This window comes from Typopeltis vanoorti, chromosome 5 (assembly GCF_054136105.1).
Source record: "Typopeltis vanoorti isolate ZY-2024b chromosome 5, IOZ_Tvanoo_1.0, whole genome shotgun sequence".
NCBI classification, from domain to species: domain Eukaryota; kingdom Metazoa; phylum Arthropoda; class Arachnida; order Uropygi; family Thelyphonidae; genus Typopeltis; species Typopeltis vanoorti.
Genome location: NC_143553.1, coordinates 25,340,554 through 25,363,992, shown reverse-complemented (window position 1 = coordinate 25,363,992; position 23,439 = coordinate 25,340,554).

The following is a 23,439-nucleotide window of genomic DNA, read 5'->3' as shown; positions in this document are numbered from 1 at the left end:
TCTAATATCACAGGAGCATCAGTATGCTCTCCGTTATATCTGAAGGAGAGAGAAATTGCGGAGGCATACAGGACAAGGGTTAGTTATTAATTAGATATAAGATATTCTTAATTAAAATGTTCACACACCATCATCTGTTGGGTTACTAAGAAAAGCAAACGTTGCATGCTGGAAAAGTCAGGAGTAGCTTTTGCAGTTCTGGTAGCGGAGGGGGCAGGAGCATTCTCCGAAAGTTTTTATATAAATACTTAGGAATGATATAGAAATCTTCCTTCACAACAACACATATTCCTAATTCATACATATAACTTGGTGAACCGGTATGATTTGAGTCACTAAATCATCTGGATATGCTCAATGAGATAGCATGTGGGAGTTTTTCAAAGGGAAGGCAAACTGTGTCCTCCAGACATATTAATGATGGACAGAAAGGCATTCAAGGGCATTGCCGATAGAAAGAGAGCCGTTCCGTAAAGTTTTCTCTCAATGCGAATAAAACAAAAGTATTTTAATTGATATTTGCATATTTCCATTTTGGATCTGTGAACGATGTTCAGGGAACCATTGCGCATATCCTAATAAATCTACTCAAACCAACAGTAAACATCCTTAACACTTTATCAAAGACGCACTCAAATCCTTCCGTATCCCTATTAACACGCTCTGGGGTAAAGTGTGCTAATGCTTCGAGATCAGTTGCTTTCGTTGTGTGTGTTCTGTTCTGCAATGATATTCAGCGCATGGAATTACTGCAAGTCTACCTAATCTGTGAAAACTGAACTCCTAGGAGACAAACTCTCCGTCCTATTTTGAATATTTTGCACCACTAATTAACTAAACGTTCTTAAAGGAACAATTCAAAAATTATTCAAACCATGAGAACCAAATGATCAACTGATGATGAATTAAAGAATTAGTCTCTAATTCAGCTGATGAATTAGGCTCTCCGATGCAGTTTTTGGAGAATCTCTCTCAAAAATAAATAAATAAATAAATAAATAAATAAAATTTAAAAAAATTAAAAAAAAAAAAACAAGATCCGGTAGAATAACACTGACAATTAACAGATATAATATTCTTACTTGCTTCAAGCCAAACCAACTAATGAAATCAGAAATATTGTTGGCAAAGTAGATTTGCACGCCCAATTTTGGTGTATAAATCTGCTTTGCCAGCGCCTAATTTTGCGATTTCATATACTGTTCCAAAGGTTTCATTTTCGATTAAGCATATTTAAAAGACTAAGCTTTGTCTTCATGCAATTAAGTCGTTAACTAATTTGTTTGAATTGTGTCTCTGGTTTTAGCCACCATATATAAAATTTTTGATCCAGCTAAAAGAAAATTATTAATAATGTTTAACCTATCAACTTCATGCTACTGTACAAAATATCGCGAAATTATTCTAGAGATTAGGACCTTGGAATAATTATTGTACACGTTTGTACTGCTAAAATAAAACTGTTTTTAACTGTATATAAGAATAAAAGCAAATAAAAATAAATATAATATAATAATATAAATAAATAAAAATAAATATATTAAAAAAATATAAGATATAAAAATATAAATATAAAACTTTCCTACGAATTAGTTTAAAATATTGCGAAATCGTGTTAAAATTACGGTTATAAATTGCAGTGGGCTAGTTATAAAATTATGTGACCATCTCTACAACCAATCTACGTGCTCAAACAGATGAATCGACTAAAGAGAAACTAATATCCTAATTTAATGCTCCTCCGACTACAGCATAGAGTAGTACATATTATTGAACTGTAAAGCCATTATTAGCCACAGGATGTTATTATTCGGAAACAAGGTCTCGCTAAATACCTTCCAATAAGAAGATAAGTCTATGATATTTGTAGGTAATGTTTTTCGCCACTGCGATGTATTTTGAGGAATCCTTTATTTACTTAAGTACTTTGTAATTACCATGTTCAATTAAACTCTGTTGCAAAAATTTCACTGCAACCTGATTTTATATACTGCGTATCAGTGAAACTTTGCTGTAAATGAAGTATAATAGCAAGGTTGGAACTGGAAGTAGGACACAGACTACAGTTAACCGGCTTCCAACAAGGTGTTATCATAGGCTGCCACACTAGCGATCAATCATTCGCGATTGTAGCGCGATTAGAACAATGGAAATCAAAGGTGGCTGACGCTGTTAAAATATGGACAGGTGACGATGAAAAGAAACGTGAGAAACAATCAAGCAGACCGTATAAATTGACGGAAAAGGACGGAAACGCTGAAAACCAATTGCATATTCTTAACATCATGTCTGCCTGTTTATTTCAGCCAAAACTTCATTGCATTAACCCACAGAGGTTTTATACCAGAACATTACTTCTGGAACTCTATAGCCTCGATTTCGGCGATAAACAGCTAGTAATGCGATTGGTTGGCTATGCATTGTGTCTGCTAATTACATTTTTTCTTCTAGTCGGTTTGCTTGTTCTGAGGGATGAAACTCCGGAGCTTCTGGGAGTCAAATTCTTTCACTTCCTATGAGACTGACTGAGTCATTTCGACGAATTCTTCAACCTTCAGTTGAAAAGCCCTTATAAAAATTCTTTGTGTCCTAGAGATATTTCTAATTTAGGTCTTTCCAACTAAAAGGCATCGTTGTTACCAACGGAACTATTATGGATTTTCCCGTCAAATGACCTTATATAAGTTGAATATCGCTCCATATAGTGTTACATTTGCAGTGTGTAGCTATCCAAAATTAGAGAAAGAAAAGTAGATGGTTGAAAGGCTGCGGTATGGAGTGACAAATATGATCTTCATGTGAGATGAACATGTTTGGAGATGGTGGTTGTGAAAGGAGCCTTATTTACCAGAGTAAGTGTTGCGATGCTTTCTTAGTTTGGACTTAGACTCCTTTGTCGTAGGAAAATGAACCCCGAGCATATGGAAGTGAAAGTGCATCGTTAGACTGACCTGCAAAGAGTAATAGTCTAAACCGTATATATGTAGAGTGTCTTTGAGTAGAATTAAAGCGCCAGATGAGAGCCTCAGCAGCACGTCCAGCTTCATTACAGAAATATAATAAAATAAAATTCATAGTGGATCGCTTTCCCTACACCATTCACATCTAAAATCATCTGTAGAAAATCATGCAGTAGCACTAACCAAGGAATTTCATGTAAGCCTATTCAGCAAACTCTATTTTATGTTCTTATGAATCCGTACGTTGTAGTCATCCAATTCTTCTTTGGTTTATTACATGGTGGCTACTTCTTAGCAGATTTCCTTACCAATACAGGAATGCCACAGGTACCTGTTCTTTTGCCCACTTTCTTCTTACATAGTTAAGCTGTTGATATTATATTTCTCTCCCTTCATTTGATAAACTCGAAGTGCTCAAATATTCAAATAGTCGAGCTCTTCCAAAACGGGTACTTTATATATTTACTTATACTTTCAATAACACCAGATCCTCAACAAAATATCAGATTTCATTCTCAGACTGACATTCACCTCTAGCCTTTTCTGGCACGTGCGCATCCTATTCATAGAGTCACCTGCTTTTGAAATCATCACCTGTCTTTTTCTGCTTACAGCGTTGTTTCTTATCTGGTCAGGTACTAAGTTTGTGAAAATGCTAATAAGAAATAGAGTGATTATATAAGATTACAATTTGTTTCTTGACTACCGCGTCTTTGACAGGTTCAATTACAATCGCTGTTTCACACACAGATGGACCAGGTTCCATTCTTCTGAAAGGTCCAACAATGAAAAGTCAAAATCGTATACTGTATTATCAAATGCCTAATATAGCTGCATTATTTGAAATTATCCCAAGTATCAAGCTAATAAGCGATTGCCGCTTTTATTGATTCCAGCGAAGGATATCCCATGTCGAATTTTTATGTTTGAGCGATAGTCGAATGATAATTGGAGTAATCTGATGAAAAAATACTTTACAGTGATAGCTCATTCTGAATTAAATATAACTAATACGTGTATTCATGGGAGAAGAGGATTTGCATTTCCAGTTCTACATCTGACTTAACTTTCGGATATCTGAACCTACGACTATGGCTAAATATGACCCCTGAGTTTGATTTCTATATGATTTGAACGGAGGAGGGGGGGTTATTACGATCACAAAACAAGAATGATTCGAATTTTGTAGCATAAATTATCTCTCATAAGATTTACATGGTGATTCTCATGGTTGGTCTCTAGAAGAGAATTCCGAATTATTTAACCTTTAGTTATGAAAGCTCCTATCGCATTACATTTCATTAACAAAAGCAAATAAGTACTTCCTCCTGGCAAACAGATCATGCATCTCTACTGTATGTACCACTCACCGATGTTCTGTTTCTATCTTATTTTTATCTGTGCATACGACTGACATAACAAATAATAAAATGGTCACAAAACATTTTCTGTCGCTGTGTAATACCATTGTTTTGCATTGCTGCGTATTAATCATTAGCAAAGTACTGCTATTTCAGTACTTTGCTAGTGATTAATACGTACTGATGTGCAGAAAAAATATTTAGATCTATTTAGTAATAACTATAAAAAATGCGACATACGTTTCCGCCAATGTAGATTTTTTCAGTTGATGAGCTGCGTGAAAACGTCTTACCGTCTTTTCACTCCCCTCCCTCTCCCCCCAAAAAACGGGACAAATTTGATGATCTAATGTCTACTTGTCAAGCTTGAAAATCTACTTGTGATGCTTTTCCAAGTTAGGTTCTTACCTTGCCAAAACGTACGTGTAATTAATCGCACGAAGAGTATTCAGTTTTGTAAAAAGTGACAACGAGTGTTAGAAACGAGAAAGGAGTTGCAATGCGCTCTTGCTGACTCGTGTTTCAATTAGAACATTTACCGAAACAAAGACACGACAGACTGCTAAAGCCCACGATCTATCCAGATTGGCTTTCACGATCATAATTTTAGGGTAAGGTGGTTATACCGAAATATATATTTTTTGTGTGCAATTTGTGTGTTCTCACCAGGATGCAAAACCACATGATGTCTATATGAGACCGACTCAACTCACCCTCATTTCAAAATCGCTGATAAAGGTTCTTCCAATCCTATAAGGGATTGGAAGGGTAGTCCATGGGCTACCGGTGATTGCAGAGACATTGGTACGAGAGTACAGAAGACAGCTCCAGCCATCTCATAAATCTAAATCCTAAGATTTGTTCCGTTGTGTGGTCGAGTTTTATGAGGAAGCGGATTAAAAACCCGGAAGAGGGAGACTCTACTAGCCTGCTTACCAAAAATTAATATTTACTTACTGCCTACTAGAAATATTTTTACTCAATGGCAAAATACTTGTAAAATAAAGAAAATACCAGATGAGTATTTTTTTAAACTTATTCTGTAAATCATATATCAAATATTGAATAAATGACGCCTAAAGAATTAAGCGATTGAATAAAAAATTTTGGAAGAAGGCAATTAAAATTCCTTTACCGTAAATTCACTCCAAAATCTGCAATGCTCATCTAATATATACGAATCGGTGTGTGCTGTCAGCGTATGCAATAACGATTAATGCACGTGGAGTACTCGTCACAAAAATATTGCTAATGAAAAGACTAATAATTAATTGATAATAATAGTTAATTAATTCAATTAACTTTATACTCGCTGTGGAAACTAACTTTTCAAGCTTCCAGTTTCATAAAAACAAAAACTGCGCTCAAACCGTTTCGGTTTAATCTCGAGGATAGGAAAGTTGTGTTCATTAAACCGACCGGAGCAAACGACGAAACACGACCACTGACAATCGAACCATGGCTTTAGCCACTCCCCAAGGAGGGAAAACTCTTCTTACTTAGAACCAGATTTTTTTCTGTTGTTTTTGTTTTCTTTGAGAAAAGTAAAAAGACGACGTTCCAAAGTAGGACATCGAAGTACTTCACTTGTAGCTTGAAAAGAAACTCTTCTTTGTAAAGCTACAAGTGAATTTAGAGCCCCTCAGGATGAGAAGCGGCAATGAAAGGACTGTTAGAACTCAGCCAGAGTTTTTAAAATAAAATACCTGTCATCATTTAGTGTAGTGATCGATTCCAACAAAGCGGTAATATTTAAATTCCCTGTATGTTTTATCTTCAGACCGGAGCAATTTCAAGGGATGATAATGTAGTGAACTGAATTATAAATTCGCATTTGAGAACTGCAGTTGTGTATGTTTAACCTCAGGTATATCATATATACCTGATATCAGTATATCATACTTGCGGTGTGTGATAGTTCATTGTTTCTATTAGCTGTGCAATTACTGTTCTAATCCATTTGCTTATTGTCAGCTGTGATGAGAGTAAGTTTGTTTAAAAAAAAATAAATCTCCACAAATGGCATTCATTACTGAGTTATTTAAAGAGAAAACATCGAAGTTTTCGGATATCGAAGTGTAAAACAGTTACGTTATTAGACAATTCCTGGATTTTTTACGTCCATCTGCTCACTTTAAAACAACGGGTGGGCACAATGATTGGATAATGCTGATCATTGCTTTAGAAACCAAACAGGGAACTTATTTTTTTCCCTAGTCGACGTGAGGTCTCCAAAGCAGTTCACATTCGGCGATGAAAATCATCTACACTTAAGGCTCAATTTTGCGCGGTATTGTCAATAAGAAATAGGATTGAGAACAATTCAGAAACAAATCGTGTAGAGCACATTAATGTGTCTGTTTTGTCAACCAGTTTAGAGAAATATTTTGTACACCACATTAGAACTTAAGAACATCTTGTCTAGAACGATAGAGTAATCTATCGTTCCTTACCTTAGCATAATTCTATGTAACATTTCTGAAATTTCCCCCCAAAAAAATAAAAAAAAGTAATATAAGAGTTAAAAAAAAATCTGTCTACATTTTGGAACCAAATATTATCAAGGAGCATAAAACACAAGCATCAACAGATTATGTAATTTGAGTTCAACTGACGAGTTGACAACGGTCGATCTATAAATCACAGAACTCCAAATAACATCATTATAAGGAAATCCACCAAGTTGTGATCATGAAATGACAACATATGATTAGGAAGAACAGAAATCTCTACTCCTGGTAGTACAAATGAACACACACACAATGATGTTGAGAGTCCAAGTGAATAATCAGCATGAAACCACATGAGGGAGGACTGCCTGCTTCACACAAAACTGGATTATTTATCATAGTTATATTTGACGCCATGCGTCTTAAGTTGAATAAATATATATTCAGCGAAATGAGCTTCAGTTTGTTAATTAAAAGCAGTTGCTAGCGTACAAGAATAAATTTTAAGTGCTATCAAATCTAATATTAAGAAAAAAATAATAATTTGTATTATTTGCAAATAACATTAAATTAGTAATTTAAAATCCCCTTAATAGATATTTACCCCAAATCTAAATTGAAGTTTTCACAGAAATATATTCAATCACACGTGAGTCTACTTTCGCTTTCACTATCAAATGATATCCGTAAGTAAAATATTAATTTACTCTGAAGTTCTTTTCTGCAGCCACTAGTTTGACAGATATTGTTCTACAGATTCCTGTTTCTGATTAGATCGCCTCTTCGAAGCGCGAGATCAAGGGACGTACACAGAGCTTCTCGGTGTCTCCAGAGAATGTTGCCTATTCACTTAGCTAGTGCGGGAGACGTGATGATTATACATTGTAATCAGTAACGAGGTGTAGAGACAATTAGCGATTTCTCCTTGAGAGTCGAGAGATTAGAAGCACAAAGATTTCCTGTTAGACTGATAAATGGCTTGCTGAATGGTGCAGTGAATATGGCAGTGAGAAAATGAATACTATTGTTGTGTAAAATGCCATTAGTTGACCGAAAATCGCCATTTAAATGTTTAAAAGTATTGTTTAACTATTCCGGTATGAAACTAACCTTCATAGTGATTCGCAGCAACATCGGAAAATCCGTATAAATTTTAAACATTAGGAATAATTAAACAAATTGATACCAGCGTTTCCAGGCATCACCATTACTAATTCCCATCTTCATTTTATTATTAACTCTCTTCGAGGAAGAACAAATGATCTGGAACTTCACGTTTTGTTTCAGTTTCTTATCATTCGTCAATGTTACAGTGATACTGAAGCACTTTCGTCTCAGCGAAATCATTACCCTATTAGTTAATCCGAATCTTAATTTTCAGGACACATTCTCAGAATACTCCAGTCTAAACATCCATTGCCGTAGACATATACAGAGAATGTTATGCTGTTTTTCATTACAAGTAACCATTCGGAAACCATTTTTATTATTCCATTATGCAACTTGTGTAAACCCAACAGATCTTTTAATCTTGATAAAGTTCATCTGAGTGGACGAATTTCGATAAATTTGACATAGAAACTATTTAGTATCCGTTTTAGTTTTGATTAAGAATGACAATGTGATGTTTTTTATAATTACACCGAATTGCTCTGTTTGAAAGGATTTCAGATAAATTTGATGACACAGCAAGAAATAGAGAGAGAGAGAGAGAGAGAGAAGAGCGAAAAAACAACAACAACATTAATTACACATACAAGCTACTGCGGTTATTATCTATAATCTATGAAATAAATCCACATTGAATTATTAATTTATTTATTCCTCTTAAATAAATCCAATATATCCACATTGAATTATTAATTTATTTATACCTCTTAAATAAATAAATAATAATATATTTATTTAGAAGAGAGTTGCTCTGTATACCTAACATATTTAAAGGGCATTTCCTATAATTTATAATCCTGAAGAAGCAGCCCACAGAGCTCATAGAACTGCTTCCACGAATTGACCACATTAAACATACTCGTAGAATAAATTCCTAGAAGCAAAATTAATGACTAAATTAAAGAAAGATTCGTTTAATGGTAATGAGTACTTTTTTCCCACAGAACAACGATACCTACTCTCTCTCTCTCTCTCTCTCTCTCTCTCTCTCTCTCTCTCTCTCTCTCTATCCCTTTCTTAAAGTATTACATAACGGAATTTGTGTGCTTTGCAAGCCAAATATACTCGTGATAATCTACTATTATCCTATGCGAAAGTTGGCGAATTTCCGCAACATCTATAGCTGGCGCCAGCGTAACTGCAATCGAGACACTGCGAACTATTCTGGAGAGAAACAGCAGTTCTATTTGCCACTGGTAGTGAGTTCTAAAGCAGTAGGGGCAGATATAACTCTAATGGCCTTGTTTAAAGAGCAATTACCCATAAAGTACACCATATATGGTGTGCTTTGTGATATGCAGTCTCAATTAGGATATAATAACTATGTTTGCATGATATATATATTGGCTTTATTCGAAACCTACCGGTTTTTTTTATGCAGCTAATTTCTATGCAAGTAGTAATAAAATGAATCATAATAATAAATTTTGTCAAGGTTTCTAAAATGATACGTCTTTATTTCTTTTTATATGAGCAGACAGAGGAATGCAGGAAGTATGTTGCGATTCTCCCTCTAAATATTGAAAGTATCCGGAATGATGCTAAGGGTATTTCTTTCTTTCTTCCCCCCCCCCCTCAGCGCAACCATCCAATTCCTATCGGTGGCTGCAGAAGGAAAAACAAAGTTTTGCTTTTAGTGGAACATCTGCCAAAGATAATCCGAACAACTGCAGCGTCCAGAAAAAAAAATATAAAAAGTTCGATTTTAGTTTGACATCTCAGAATAAGTTGGATTCATTTATTCAAAGAACTGAAAATGAAGTTAAAGGTGAATGACTTCAAAAGCTAAAACAAAGTGAAACATCAATACCTGGAATAATTAACAGATCACACAAACCTAAACAGAGTCGTACAGTGTTACTGACGATTAGAATACTGCAATTAGATCAATTTATTTCATTGAAAAATGTTTTGTTATGAAACTGTTTTATAAAACGAAAAGATTTATTTTCTCATACGAAAATAATCTAAACAGCACATGATACAGTTCGCACACTTAACAATATGCGATAATAAACGTTCATATGATGGTACCACTTTCCAGCGTTAATGGATTTAGCAATTCTAAAAGAAGCAAGGTAAAACAAAATCAGGGAAAAAGCATTTAATTTGATTCCTGCATTTATTTTAGAACTCAACACATTTCCTTCACAGAAACTTGTCAGAAGAAAGAACGCCAAATATTAAATCAAATAAATCCAAGTGCAGTCAGCAGATTCTTCAAGAGCAATAAGAAGTGGCGTCTTTCTTCTTTTCGAGTTGTTGACAGACACCATTTTTGCCACGTTGTCTCTCACTACACTTTGTCCGGTATATGACGAAGTATTCTTTTAACGTCTGTGTATAAACATATCGATTTTGCTTTCACACGCTATAAATATATAAAAAGAAATAAAAGTAGGCTTGTCAACATCTACTGCTTCTGTTACAATTTACTGCCGATGGCGGTTCTAATGAGCTAACAATATTTCCACTTCCGGTGATTAGAAAGACGTCTGTGTAGCGAATTCTGGTGCAGCTAAGTTCCGGTCACGCGTGCGTCGTTTCCTGTGGCTGTCTATCAGCCTCAGACGTGGATACACAATATTGATGTCCGGTATAGGTTACAGTGAATAAACCTAACTGTCGCTTTAAAAAAAAAATAAATAAAATAAAAACATGTATCAACATGGATGATAACTCCATCTAGCGACCAGAATAATATAAAATAATAAACATATTTATAACTGAATAGATAATAAAACAAAATTTAAAGTCGGCAACCATTGCCATTGACAAGATATTAATAGAGCTTATTGAAATATAAAAATACCTTATATAAAAATTCTTATTTTAAAATATTTAAACATAATATGAATTATGCGGATCAAAATAATTGTTATGGGTAGTAGGAAAATATTGATTTCAATTTGAATTAATATTCCCATTAAACAGTTTAAAATTTTGCACAAGCGTAAAATTCCTGTTATGAATAATTTGGCATTAAAACGATGTCACATTTTAATAAATGGATAATTCTATGCACTGAAAAATTAAATATATGAAATCGCCTCAGAAATCGTGCAACACTGTGGTAATTTCCAATTTTACATAATCACTTCTAACAAGTATTTTTTAAATATAATTGATGGACCTTTAAAAAAAGAAAAGAGAGACCATATCTGTATATATATATATTAAAATCTTAATAATCCGGTATTCATTTAGGTAAGTTAATTATCTCAGAAATAAAAATGCATTTTTTATTTCTACAATCTACTGTAGCGATACCTCAAGAAGTTACCAAATACTTATATATTTTACTTTCAGTTATAAATTATAAATTATAAATAGTTTTATATATATATATATACACACACACTTAACTCCTACGACTCAATGAGTAATGAAGCTAACAATTCTATAAAACTTTGTAGGTGGTAGATAATTTTCATTATCTGACGTGAGAACGTCACCTTACCTATTTTGAGACTTGAAATACTTAGTTCATTAGTAGTACTAAAGTGTTTTAGATTTCCAACATTTTTGGAGTGTTATTACTACTAAAATACAAAATTTCAAAATACGCAAGAATGCGTATTTCGAAAGCTAATATTTAAATGATCCAGAGAAAGATGAGATTGGCAGGACATGTACTGAGAGGTTCAGCAGGACAGAGGATATTAAAAGTTTTGGAAGGAAAAATGGGAAAAGGATCAAGAGGAAAAAAAAACGAAGGGCATGGCTTGAAGATATAAGATGATGGACAGGATCACATGGCTATGCAGAAACAAAAAGGAAAGCCACCAACAGAGAGAACTGGGACATAGTGCTGCACCCTCTCACTGAGGAAACTACATGAAGAAGAGGAAGAATATTTAAATTGAAAAATTCAGTGAGTGATAAGAATGGTGTGCTATTTTTTAAAATTTTTAATCCTTGTAGTAACTTTGATTTTTATATGCATGCTTTATCATTTATGTAGCCCCTTGGGTTGCTCTAGGCTATGTTTCTCAACATTTCCTAGATGCATCAAGCAACCTTGCTGTTGAGGCAAAGATGGTTGTTTGTCAAACAACTCAAGGCTGTGATAAGCAGCTTGAATGCTCACAACGAACGATGAAAATCATTTAGCACCTAAATATTTTCTGAGATGTCCATGCAACAGAGAAACTCAAACATTGATACTTGATTGATTAAAATGAGATAAACGTACATAACACTGAATAGTAGTTAAACTAGGTCATGTTAAACTACGTAATTATCTACAGCACGGTTCGAAACATTGCACCTACGAAAGGCTGTAAACTCTAAGTACATCAGCATGAGTAGGCATAGATTAAATGATCTTGGACTACTGCTCTGGACCAAGCACCAAACTTTTCAAAACCTTCTTCGAAACGTTTCACGCCACAAACAAGCAAGGTGGTCTCCCCTACTTCCATCTTGCCACCAAGCTTTATATTGTAGTTGGACAATGCATTCAGGCCATAAGCCATTCTTCAGGCATCGCACTCATCCCGCCCGTCCCCGATCGAGGAAAATTCTATCTTGATTCTTCGCTAAAAATCAAGATGTACTTTCCAAACGTACACAAGCAGTTTGCATAATGTGCGGTGCATTTACGTTTCGCTTGACGTTGTCACTTAAAGTTACGCAAAGAACCTGCTAACATCCGTAGTTTCTTTAAACTGCTGCTCGATCGTTTTCATTCCGAGAACTCTTTGAAAACTTCAAGGGACTAAGATTTGTTCAATGATTTCCTGCGTGTATGTGTGCTTCTGGGCTGAAGTGGCCCTTCTACACTTCCTTCGGCTGATAATGTTATCAATAGTGATTTAAAATTATATAGAGTCTTCAATCAGTCTCTAACAGATACTCCACTGATATGGTTTTAATGATAATACCTCTTTCGAGGTATGGAAAAGGAGGGAGGGATATCGGTTTATTGTATATAACAATATAAGCCGTGCATGACGATCATAATAAATAAATATTATGATCGTCATCATGCATAATAAATTTTACTTTAATAAATACTTTCTATAATTTCTAAAACACTTTAATAAATATTTTCTGAATATATATATTTCTGAACAGTAGCTAGATTCCGCCGCTAATTTAACAATAATTGTCTCAATGATCACTTTTTCTGACCATTCAGCGGATCGGTTTCGGCTGATGTGAACATTTTTTGGATCTTCCTCTCCTAATTATATAATTATTTGATCTAGAAGAAGCGCACAAGGAAATTAAGCCATTTAATATATCGACTATGTTTATATATTTCACAAATTAAATGAAGGCCTATGAAATAAAGGCTTATCGGATTCATTCGGCGCGCCTATACGAAAGAAAATATTCCATTTGATCCTTTTAGTGTAATTTATCCCCCCTCATTTTTTAAATCATATAAAAACCATGCACTACACATAATATATCCCAATTGATTAGTCCAAGAAAGTGGATACTCGAATATCCTAGTACATAAGCGGTTTCCAACGATTCGAACAGTATGGGATTCAGTAATGTAGTTATTTCTCTCTGAAAGCCGGATTTTGTTTTTCACAAGACTACCTGGCTGGTGAACACAAAATTGACCGATACACTTACTTTCATTGTTTACACTTTCTAAATGCTATAAACGATTTGCCATCAAACTGATTACTTTATAAATGTATTCTATTTTCCAAAGGTAAGTGCCTGAGCTAAGTAAGCAAATATGACTAGAAATTTTACTCGTTTTTCATTATATTTTACATGTCTTTATAAAGATGATGAGAAGTTACCAAGTTATAAGCAACAGAAAGTTTAGTTTGAAGAATAACTCTACGAAATAAAGGTTTTTATTCAACAGTTTTTCGCTATTATCTATCCATCCAAGCTTAGGTTCTTCAGAAGAGAGAGAGAGAGAGAGAGAGAGAGAGAGAGAGATTGTCGTACTTATGGGAGATCACTTTACACATTTTCCTGAAATCTACACAATTTATTTATTTGTATGGAGTTTCCTCCCTTTTCTCTCCCTTCCCTATTGGGGCGAGTTGAGCCCCCTGATTGGGGGGTTAAGTATTTATGGTTGTAGATCCGTGTGTGTTCACGCGGTCGGTTTGCCTGCTTGCGGGATGAAACCCTACTGCCCGCGCCCAAGACCGGCTAACTTGGCTATGGCTGAGGAATATCCTCAAATTCCTCACGTCTTCGACAGGAATCGAACCTGGGACACTCCTTCCCCAGTCATATGGTTGCGAAGCGCACAGCCACTAGGCTAACCGCGCGGACAATCCACACAATGAGTATCTTTAAGTGAACTCCAGTTATGAGCGAAGAATGATAACAGATGTTTTGTACTTCATCCCTGATTGTGAAAAATGTTTACAACATGGTGTCATATTTGTTTTGTTATCAAAGACAAACAGAAAAGTTTCTTATATCCAGAATAAAACAGATCTCTCTCGCTGAAAGTTCACTGTGTGCTTCATTTTCTTGTAGGTAAGTAACTGAAGACCTTATTTTGATTGTGTGAGCATCCATAGCAGCATATAATGTGATGTGTATAAGCTGGCAGCATTTCTGTAATAATTAAGTCATATATACCAGATAATATTAAAATTAATTAGTTAATGCAATATTGTTGCATGAAAATACGATTAAAATAATAGAATAGAAAGTTTTTCACAGTCTATAGTGTACAATAAACGCGAGACAATGCGGAAATAACAGTAAATAATTTCACTGAATATAACAATAATAATTACAATTGATCAGCCTTTAATAATGATTAATGTAATACCTCGCAGTATTAAGACGTGCTAACCTGTGCGCATTTCATTCTTTAAAGAATTTATTAAGTAGAAATAACAATACGAAGATTCCGCAAGAAACCGGACAGCTCATTACTTGCAAATAACGAGGAAGCAATGCACCTTTTTGCGATTGTAACTCGCATTTTAAAGCAGACCCCAAATTATGGTAGACAACAAGCTTCCCTATTATTTCATTTCATGTTCACCACGTTAAAGACATTTTTAACAAATCATGGAATATTCTTAGAACTGATTCCATATTGCATTCACGAAATATGAGGAGCTCATCATCTACAGGTAGCTTTCATCTATATGTCGATATAAGTGCATGTTTTGTTTGTTACACGTTTTCATCAGCATACATTTTCGATGTTCTCTCTCTCTCTCTCTCTCTATGGTTATGTGCAGTGCTCCTTTACGAGCGGACATAAGCAGCTAAATCTACAAATGATAGCGGCATCGTTTCTCAATACATTTGGAAACATCCACGGTACTTGATCGTTAAAATCGCATCTGTAGTTGAAGGCGGTGGGATGTAGGACCACTAAGATGAATGGAGCTAATAGAACAACGTCCCGGTGATATTGAAACGATAAATAATAGAAAATATTCGAAAAAGCACGATGTAATAGGAAGAAGCAAGCTATTGTCGTGTTATTTGTGATTCGAAAGAATTTATCTACGTCCACTGTTCTTTATTCTCTTATCACTTCGAGAATATCTGCCACCCTTTCCGTGTGCAAACTGTTAATCTTGTAATGGAAGCTATTCGTGGAGTATTTTTCTACAGTTTTATCGATTTACCGCTCTGATATCATTTTAGCACAGATGGATGTATTTAGAACATTAAAAGGAGAAAAAAGTAAAACAAAACATTTCCACCTTTGCCTTATAGACAAATAACATTATTGTGATAACTTCTATGGAATGTTGGCATTCGACGTTGTTTGCGATAACGTTTCGCATGTTGGAAGTTGAAATGTTTTATGTAATTTAGTAAATAAAAGAGCGCCATAATTTGAAAAACAGCTTAGAAAAGTATGGTATTTGTTCTCCAAAACTGGATTTGAGATTATCTAACCTTCCGATGCAAAGGTGTTGTAAGTTGTTTTCAAGCTTCATTGGAGTGATAACATAAAAATATGAAAATATCCAAAATTTATGTTTGAATATAATTAATTGCGTTTTATTTGACTTTATTTTTTCAATGAATCACATCACTTTTGTTTATCGCAAATTTATCAGAAATTAATCATTAAAGCACTTATGGATCTAATAAACCAACGCTATAATAAATTCCCATATATATGAGAATATTTCTGTCATCATTGTTTCCATGAATTAATTCAGTGTTCTAAAGAGGAATATTTTTTTTTCTTTAGAATCTGGAATATACTCTGAATGCGACGTCTTACAACATGCTATCATTATTCTCTGTTTAGTTCCAATAGATCATCTCTCTTCTTTGGACTCTGTACAATTACATGCCATGGAAAAGACAAACAAGCACATCGTTGGACAACAAAAATTACATAAGGGATATAATCAGCACTCTAATCTAAAAATTCCACTTCGCGTATTTCAAAATTTGAAAATCTAAAACTCAAAGTGAATGTAAAGGATACTTTTATGGGATTGAACATCAGCGTTCTCTTTCTTACGGAACACTAACCGGGTAAGGATATTTCTAAATGTCTGCGACATCATTCCTTCTAGAAAACAGGAATTTGCTTAGTAGGAAGCGTAGCTATTTTGACACCTCAGAAAGTGTACATAAATTCTTTATGTACTCGTTCTGAAGTGGAATACGTAAGCAACTTCTTACTGTGCTCAAAAGAAAAAACTCTTTTAACTCTTCTATCGACCTTTTCAAAAGGTAACATTTACTGAATAATTTTACAATTTCTTTGAGAAGAGGTCTTCCTTTAGTTGCGATAAAAGGGGAACGAATCTATTTCAAACATTATAAAGTATCTTCAGATCTGATGAAATGATGTGCAATTTCATTACAAGACACGGCAGATTGAATCGCTGCTACGTTACTAAGTCTAAGAAGAATGCCCCGGGCATTTTGACAAGAAATTAAACACGACAGAATATATATTAAACACATATATTAAACGGACAAAAATATATTTAGAGAGAGATTATTGTCAATAGTCATTGGTGGTGTTACTGCTGTTAAACAAATTAAACAATCTCGACTAAATGACTCTTCTAAATTGTATCTGATTTTGTTTTGCCAATGCTTGGTGCTTATGAGATGAGTTTTATAATCTATCTTTTTTTTCCTTCAGATAAAGTTGAGCAAATAGTCTAGAAACTATGTGATCTGAAGAACGACAATCACCTTTTTCAGTTTAGTCCGTTTAGGCTCACTAAAGGGATTTTTAACAACTTAAAAAAAAAAAAAAACAGAAGTATATTCCAAACTTGTTTAACACCGGTTGTATGATGCAACCTTGTAGAAATGCCTATGAAAGGAGTGATTGCAGTATTCCTAACCTTTGTTAGTAATATCAGAATCCTAGTTGAATATTGGTTGAATTATTCATCCCCCTTACAGCCTTGGAATTTTCTCATCTATTTTTTCTGTCTTTATTTTTGTCTTGCTTGGCCGAAAGCCATAGAAGAATGATCAACATAAGACATAGTTAAAAATCATTTTTCACAAATCCGTCGAACAATGCGATATGTGAGGAGGAAATTTCATTTCCAACCTCCCCCTCCCTTTCATTTTAGTCCGATTTAGTTTTACCTGAGAAGGTCAACGTATGAAACACTATATTACAAGTTTAGTTAAAATCGTTGTACAATGAGAACTGTCCGCCAAGAAGAGAAGAAAAAGAAAGTATGACGCCTTCTGAGCTCTTTTCGCTATTTGCAAAATGCTCTATTTTTTTTAATCTTATTAATTGGATTTGGCGCTTCAAATTCGGCACAGTGTGTCCCGTTTAATGCCTCTATCGAATAAAACTAGTGGATCGATATTATTCAACTTAGAACTGGATTTTCTTCAAAATTTGGTCTTGCAGTGATTCTTTCGATAAAAAAAAAATTACTAACTCGCCACAGTGCTACGCTTGGCTAAGAGTTACTGCCGTAACTCTTGATATTCTTATAGAAAACGAATCTGTTGTAGAAATATCAGAATTTTGCTCACTTTTAAAATAGCCATCGTGCTCTGATATAATGATAACGTTTTATCTTATGTTCCTGGAATGATAAAGCTTCTTACTCTTCCAACCCCCTCCCCCCCAAAAAAAAATGAGGGAAGAAGAAATGTTTCATAGGAGACCGATAAGATTTAGACTGAAAAGTTTCCGAAGAGAAATTCTGGTTTCTGGTTAGAAAATAGAATTAAATACAATTTCACAAATATCTTGCAAGTCGACACACACACACACACACACACACACACACACACACACACACACACACACACACACACACACACACACACACACACACACACACACACACACACACACACACACACGTGTGTGTGTGTGTGTGTTATGATAAACAAGAAGAATATAATAAAAAAACTAGGCAGAGTTGAGAAAAACTGGAATGCAAGCACAAAAGAGGTGAGTCAGATAATGTTTAAAAGCATTTAGGAGGGTGTGGTTACGGGAGATGATATTATTACATTGTCAGAATCCCAACGCTTAGATGTAGTGCGGACAAAACCAAGATAGACAAACTGCTCAGTCAGCGACTATTTGATCTAATAAAGGGACCAGAGTGTACAGGCAACATGTAGAAGATCTAACAGAAAAGGTGACTTCTGCTGTCAAGAAAACCCACCGCAGAAGGCAAAAAACTTTCTTTCAGTGATACTTGTCATTTGACAACTCAGGATTAAACGATTATGACAATACGCCAGTGAAGACAGAATGGCTACACTCTGAAAGTAAATTTCCTTGCTTTGATATTCTTCAGTGTGATGCAAGCTTCAAATGTATTTTCAGTGCAGATGATCAAACTAGAATATATAAACTTTTAGAATTTCTTCTAAATTGCATACACTCATTTCTAAAGCTACGGATTAGTATTAGTGAATTATTTTTATTTATCTGTATGATTTTACACATGGTTGCGATGGTACAACTTATAAAAATGTTGTATTAACATACGGAAATAATACACGCTTTGGTTGTGAAATGAGGCTACAAATCACCTGAATATTCCGTGTTCAATTTGTATTTGCAAGGATTTAATTTTATTTCTTTACGCTTCTTTTACCCTCATGATCTGAATAAGTAACAAAACTTTTACGCTTCATCCAAGTTGTGAATCAAGGTTAAATATACTGTGCAGATTGAATTCAAACTAAAACTTTCCCCCATTTCAAGAATAATAGATATTTTCATATGCTAATCTTCTAGCCTTAGTTTGGTTTAGTTGGAGTTACAGAAGAAACAACTAGGGCTATGAGGCCATTATTATCTCTGTTAATTGCATGTGCTTTCTGACGGAATTGTCTGATTTGTACTAAAAACCGAGTTTCCTGGAAGAAATTCTCTGCAACCTCAGCATATGACCAACTGCTGTTCAGATGAAAAGCAATTATAAACTTCCCTCGAGTCTTAGATGGAATTCCAACCTTAGCGTTTCCAACTGAAGAGCAAAAGTTGTGTCGTCGTCGGGACTGTGCTACGGAAGCCTTTCTTCTAGGCTGTAAAATCCTCAGCGAGTCCTTTAAGACTGTTTAGACTGCCATGATTTGTTTTGATTTTCTGGTTTGAACTCCGGAAGTAGTGCAAAACAGACGAATTAACATATTATCTTATAATGACAGTAAATACATTTGTATTCTGCAAATTTCCATTGCATGCTTCCTGGGGAACATTGATTACGGAACTGAAATTATGATCTTGGGAGTGGGGGGGGGGGCAAGAGTCGAGAAGAAATTATAAACATGTCTCATACACGTTTCCTGGTTTCGAAAGGATGTGACACTATTTAATAAATAACTGTAGGGAACATTTTGTTTGAAATCCACAGTTTTCTTGCAACTTGGAGTTTTCTAATTCAAATAGTCTAATGATAATTTTTCTTATTTCAGGTGATATTTGTATTTAGTCATCATCAAATATTAAATAAAATTTCTTTCAAATAATTTACAATTCTCAAGTCCATAAGGGTGATATCTGATTTCAAAAAGGTGTCAAATTCTGAACTAGCTTATTTCCCGGTTTTGACATAAACTGCCTTATTCCTATGAATTTTTCGTATTCGAACAGCGCTATTCAATGATGAATCAAACTAGTACTTAGTTTACTATATATGAGCATATAGCTGTGACTGTCATTGAGTTGTATATTTATCTTTTATCTTGTAATTTTTTAAAAATATTAACGATAATATTACACCACAGTTTTATTGATGTACCTTCATTACACCAAACTATTACTGTATAATCAAATACTTATCCAAACTTTGATAAATAAGAGAAACATATTTAAATACGACATTAGTGATAGCGAAAATGATTTCTACTGCTAAGATAATTCCTTATGAAAGCTATCAAGATCTTTATCTCTCTCATTTATATCGGATAAAAGTAGGTCGTGTTGTTGTTAAGAATGCGGAAGGTGGAATCAATGTGAAGAAAAAAGTGTTGCATTGTAGGTACTTGAAATAAAAAAGTCTGAATTTTTCCGTCAATTCCAATTAAAAAGTGAACGAAATATCACTTCCGAATTCTCGGATAGTGAAGAGGACATCGATTCCAATTGAATCGCGAAATACTTTAAAATGCATCAAGTTAGAAGTTAAATTTTATCTTTCTTCGTCGGGTTTACTTACTTAATACCTCCAGGCCTTCGTAGTTAGTTTCGACATTTCCATCGGGGACAAAATGACATCGATACAGTACCTACGCTCGAAGATTAAACGTTACTGTGTCATTTACGGTGACTTCTGAGAGAACCGCTTCTAATATATAGCTGATTGTTCCTTCAGAGGTCACCATAAATCAGATCGCATCATGCCCGTTTCTTATATGATGCCATTAGAAAAAATCTGATCGCAAGGACTTGCCTCGTACTACTAGGAAAGAGCAAATCTCTCAAAACGGAAACAATATGGCCGTTGGGATATATAATATCTTTCTGTTCGTTTTTTCGTTTGAAAAAAAAAAAAATAGGAATAAGAATTATTATTATTTGAATATGAGAAATCAAAAAAAAAAAAAAACAAGCTTCGAAAATATAAAAAAAATAATACTTAAAATTTGACACGTACTTGGCTATTCATATCTTTTCGATAAAATGAGACCTTAAAATAGTTTCTAGTTGATTTTGACAAGTGAAGTTTCCGTTTATAAACTTCATTTTATTCAAAAATTGGCCTAATTCATGATATCTGCAATAAATCTAAATTAGTACATTTTTATTAATAAGAACTACCAAAAATGAGGGATTCCGTTAAAATTGGAATATATTTCTTTGCTTTGATAAGAAGTTTGCAAGAGGAATATCAAAGATTCCGGAAGAAAGAAACTGTACAATGTTCGTGTGAGACTGGAACTCTGACCTTCAGTTGCGCTTTATATAAAGATTCATCGCATTGCAAAAGGTATTTGAACGCAAGATCTGAACCCAATGAACTGCTGTGTCACGGATGGCTTGAATATCTGTTGAGAAATGGAAGGCTGGTTGTATTTAACATTTAAGTGACGTCACCGATAAATGACTGTCAGAAAAACTAACTTACTTAAATACTTTAGTGATGTTTCTGTATTTGACTTGAGAAAGTGCGAACCAATAACATCGAACAACAAAAGTGAAAATTGTTGTTTTGCCTTGAAGCAAAAGGAAGAAATCTGTATAATTTCGACGAGTCGAATTGCTCCATCGTTTTGATTTTGAAGAATTAAATGCATGCGTTGGCATAGTAATTGTATTTAATATGAACCTGTAACATACGCATATACGAATTTACTTGCAATTTAAAATAGTCTTCTGCTAATAGCTGGAATCAATGATTTCTTTAATTATAGAACTCATTTCAGTGTGTATATATTGCAGATTCACTTGGGTGAGTGTTGGTGTCACTCTAAGGAAATCCTTATGAAGCCGTTCTCAATTTTCATCACTTGTAGTACCCAAACAAGAAGGAAAGAAATCCAGACGTGAATGCATAAAGTGGATCTTAATCGAGTGTTGCAATTCATTGCTCTGCATTTCTGTAGAATGTCTTTTACAAATCTATCTGTCCTTTTTAACATATGCTAAAAGCCTTCCTGTGATGCCTTTCCAGTATGATTTAAGATGTAATTGAAAGAACAGTTCTTCACAATTAAGCTGGTAGTTTTGTGGGACAATGAAAATGATTCTTTAATTTTTGTCAGTTACTCTTAGGAACTTGTGCTTTAAAACCTGGAAACTAGTCTATTATTATTTAAAAGCTTGAAAAATGTTTTCATGAAACTGAGTTTAAAGTGGATCGGTGGCAAAATAACTTTTCTAGGTTTCAGAAGAGAAGGAAGTTTTAGCTACTGGAAACGTATAATTTGTTGTACTAGTCTCAATCGATGGCAATTTTGGTATTTTATAAAGTTTCACGTTGGAATTGTTGTGATGCTTGTTAAGAAGAAGAAGCAGTCACTCGCATGGTCTTCTGGCTCGCTTTCATTGAGATAGCAAATGTCATTAACGTTGTCAATGATATTTCTTTCCTTTAACCATCCTTTCAAATACCCTCTGTATGTACTTCAACATATGAAAGATCACTTAGGGTCCTGCACAACTAAAAAAACAGCACACAACAACAACAACAAATAAGAAGATGCATTGTTTATGCACATCACAGGGCTGCAAATCAAAATTATGCAGTTACATTTTGTTCATTAAGAATGAGCAACCACAGCAAAATCCATCTCCGCAAATCACCTTAAATGCACAACACTTATGAAGAGAAAAAGTCTAGCATTTCAGAACATTTTAATATGTCACTCAGAATGTTTTAAAATGACCTATTTTAATGTATAACAGTGTATAACAATGCATTACAGTGAAACATTACATTTGCATTTATACAAATTTCACTGTTATAGATTAATATCATTCGGTGAGTTAGTTTTAATGTACCTGTGTTTGGCGTGATAAACAGATCGCAAGTAAATATATTAATGAAAATAAAATAATGCATAAAGAATGAGTTAATGAACGTTCATAAGCAATGCATGAAATTATGAGCAAGCAGAGTATTGCGTCCTGTAATTTAAGACAAAAGGTGCACATTCTTATACTGTAATTTGTGTATTTTTACTGATGTATTTGATGACATAATACCAATGATTATTCAACAAAAGTTTCAATAATTTGTGCTTGATTAAAATTATTACTGCAAATAAAGTGTCTGATGCAGCATGGTATATTGCATTCACCTTCATGAAAACACAGAATTGAGTACCGAATAACTTGAACAGCGAGAACGCAAGTATAATATAAAAACTGCCTGCCTCATACATCACCGGTAATACATTCTACTTAAGTTTTCTCCATCAAAATGCTATTTACTACGAGAACACGGTTCATAAGCAGCCTACGAACTGGCCTCTCAATTACCCGCTGCTCTGCTCTTTTCCGAATCTTATACTTCCTCAAAACTATATATAAGAGTAAATCCACTTGCTTGCAATGTGTATGCTCTAAATTTAGATGGCAGCGATTGTCAACTCTATGAAAGCAAAAGGACAACGCCA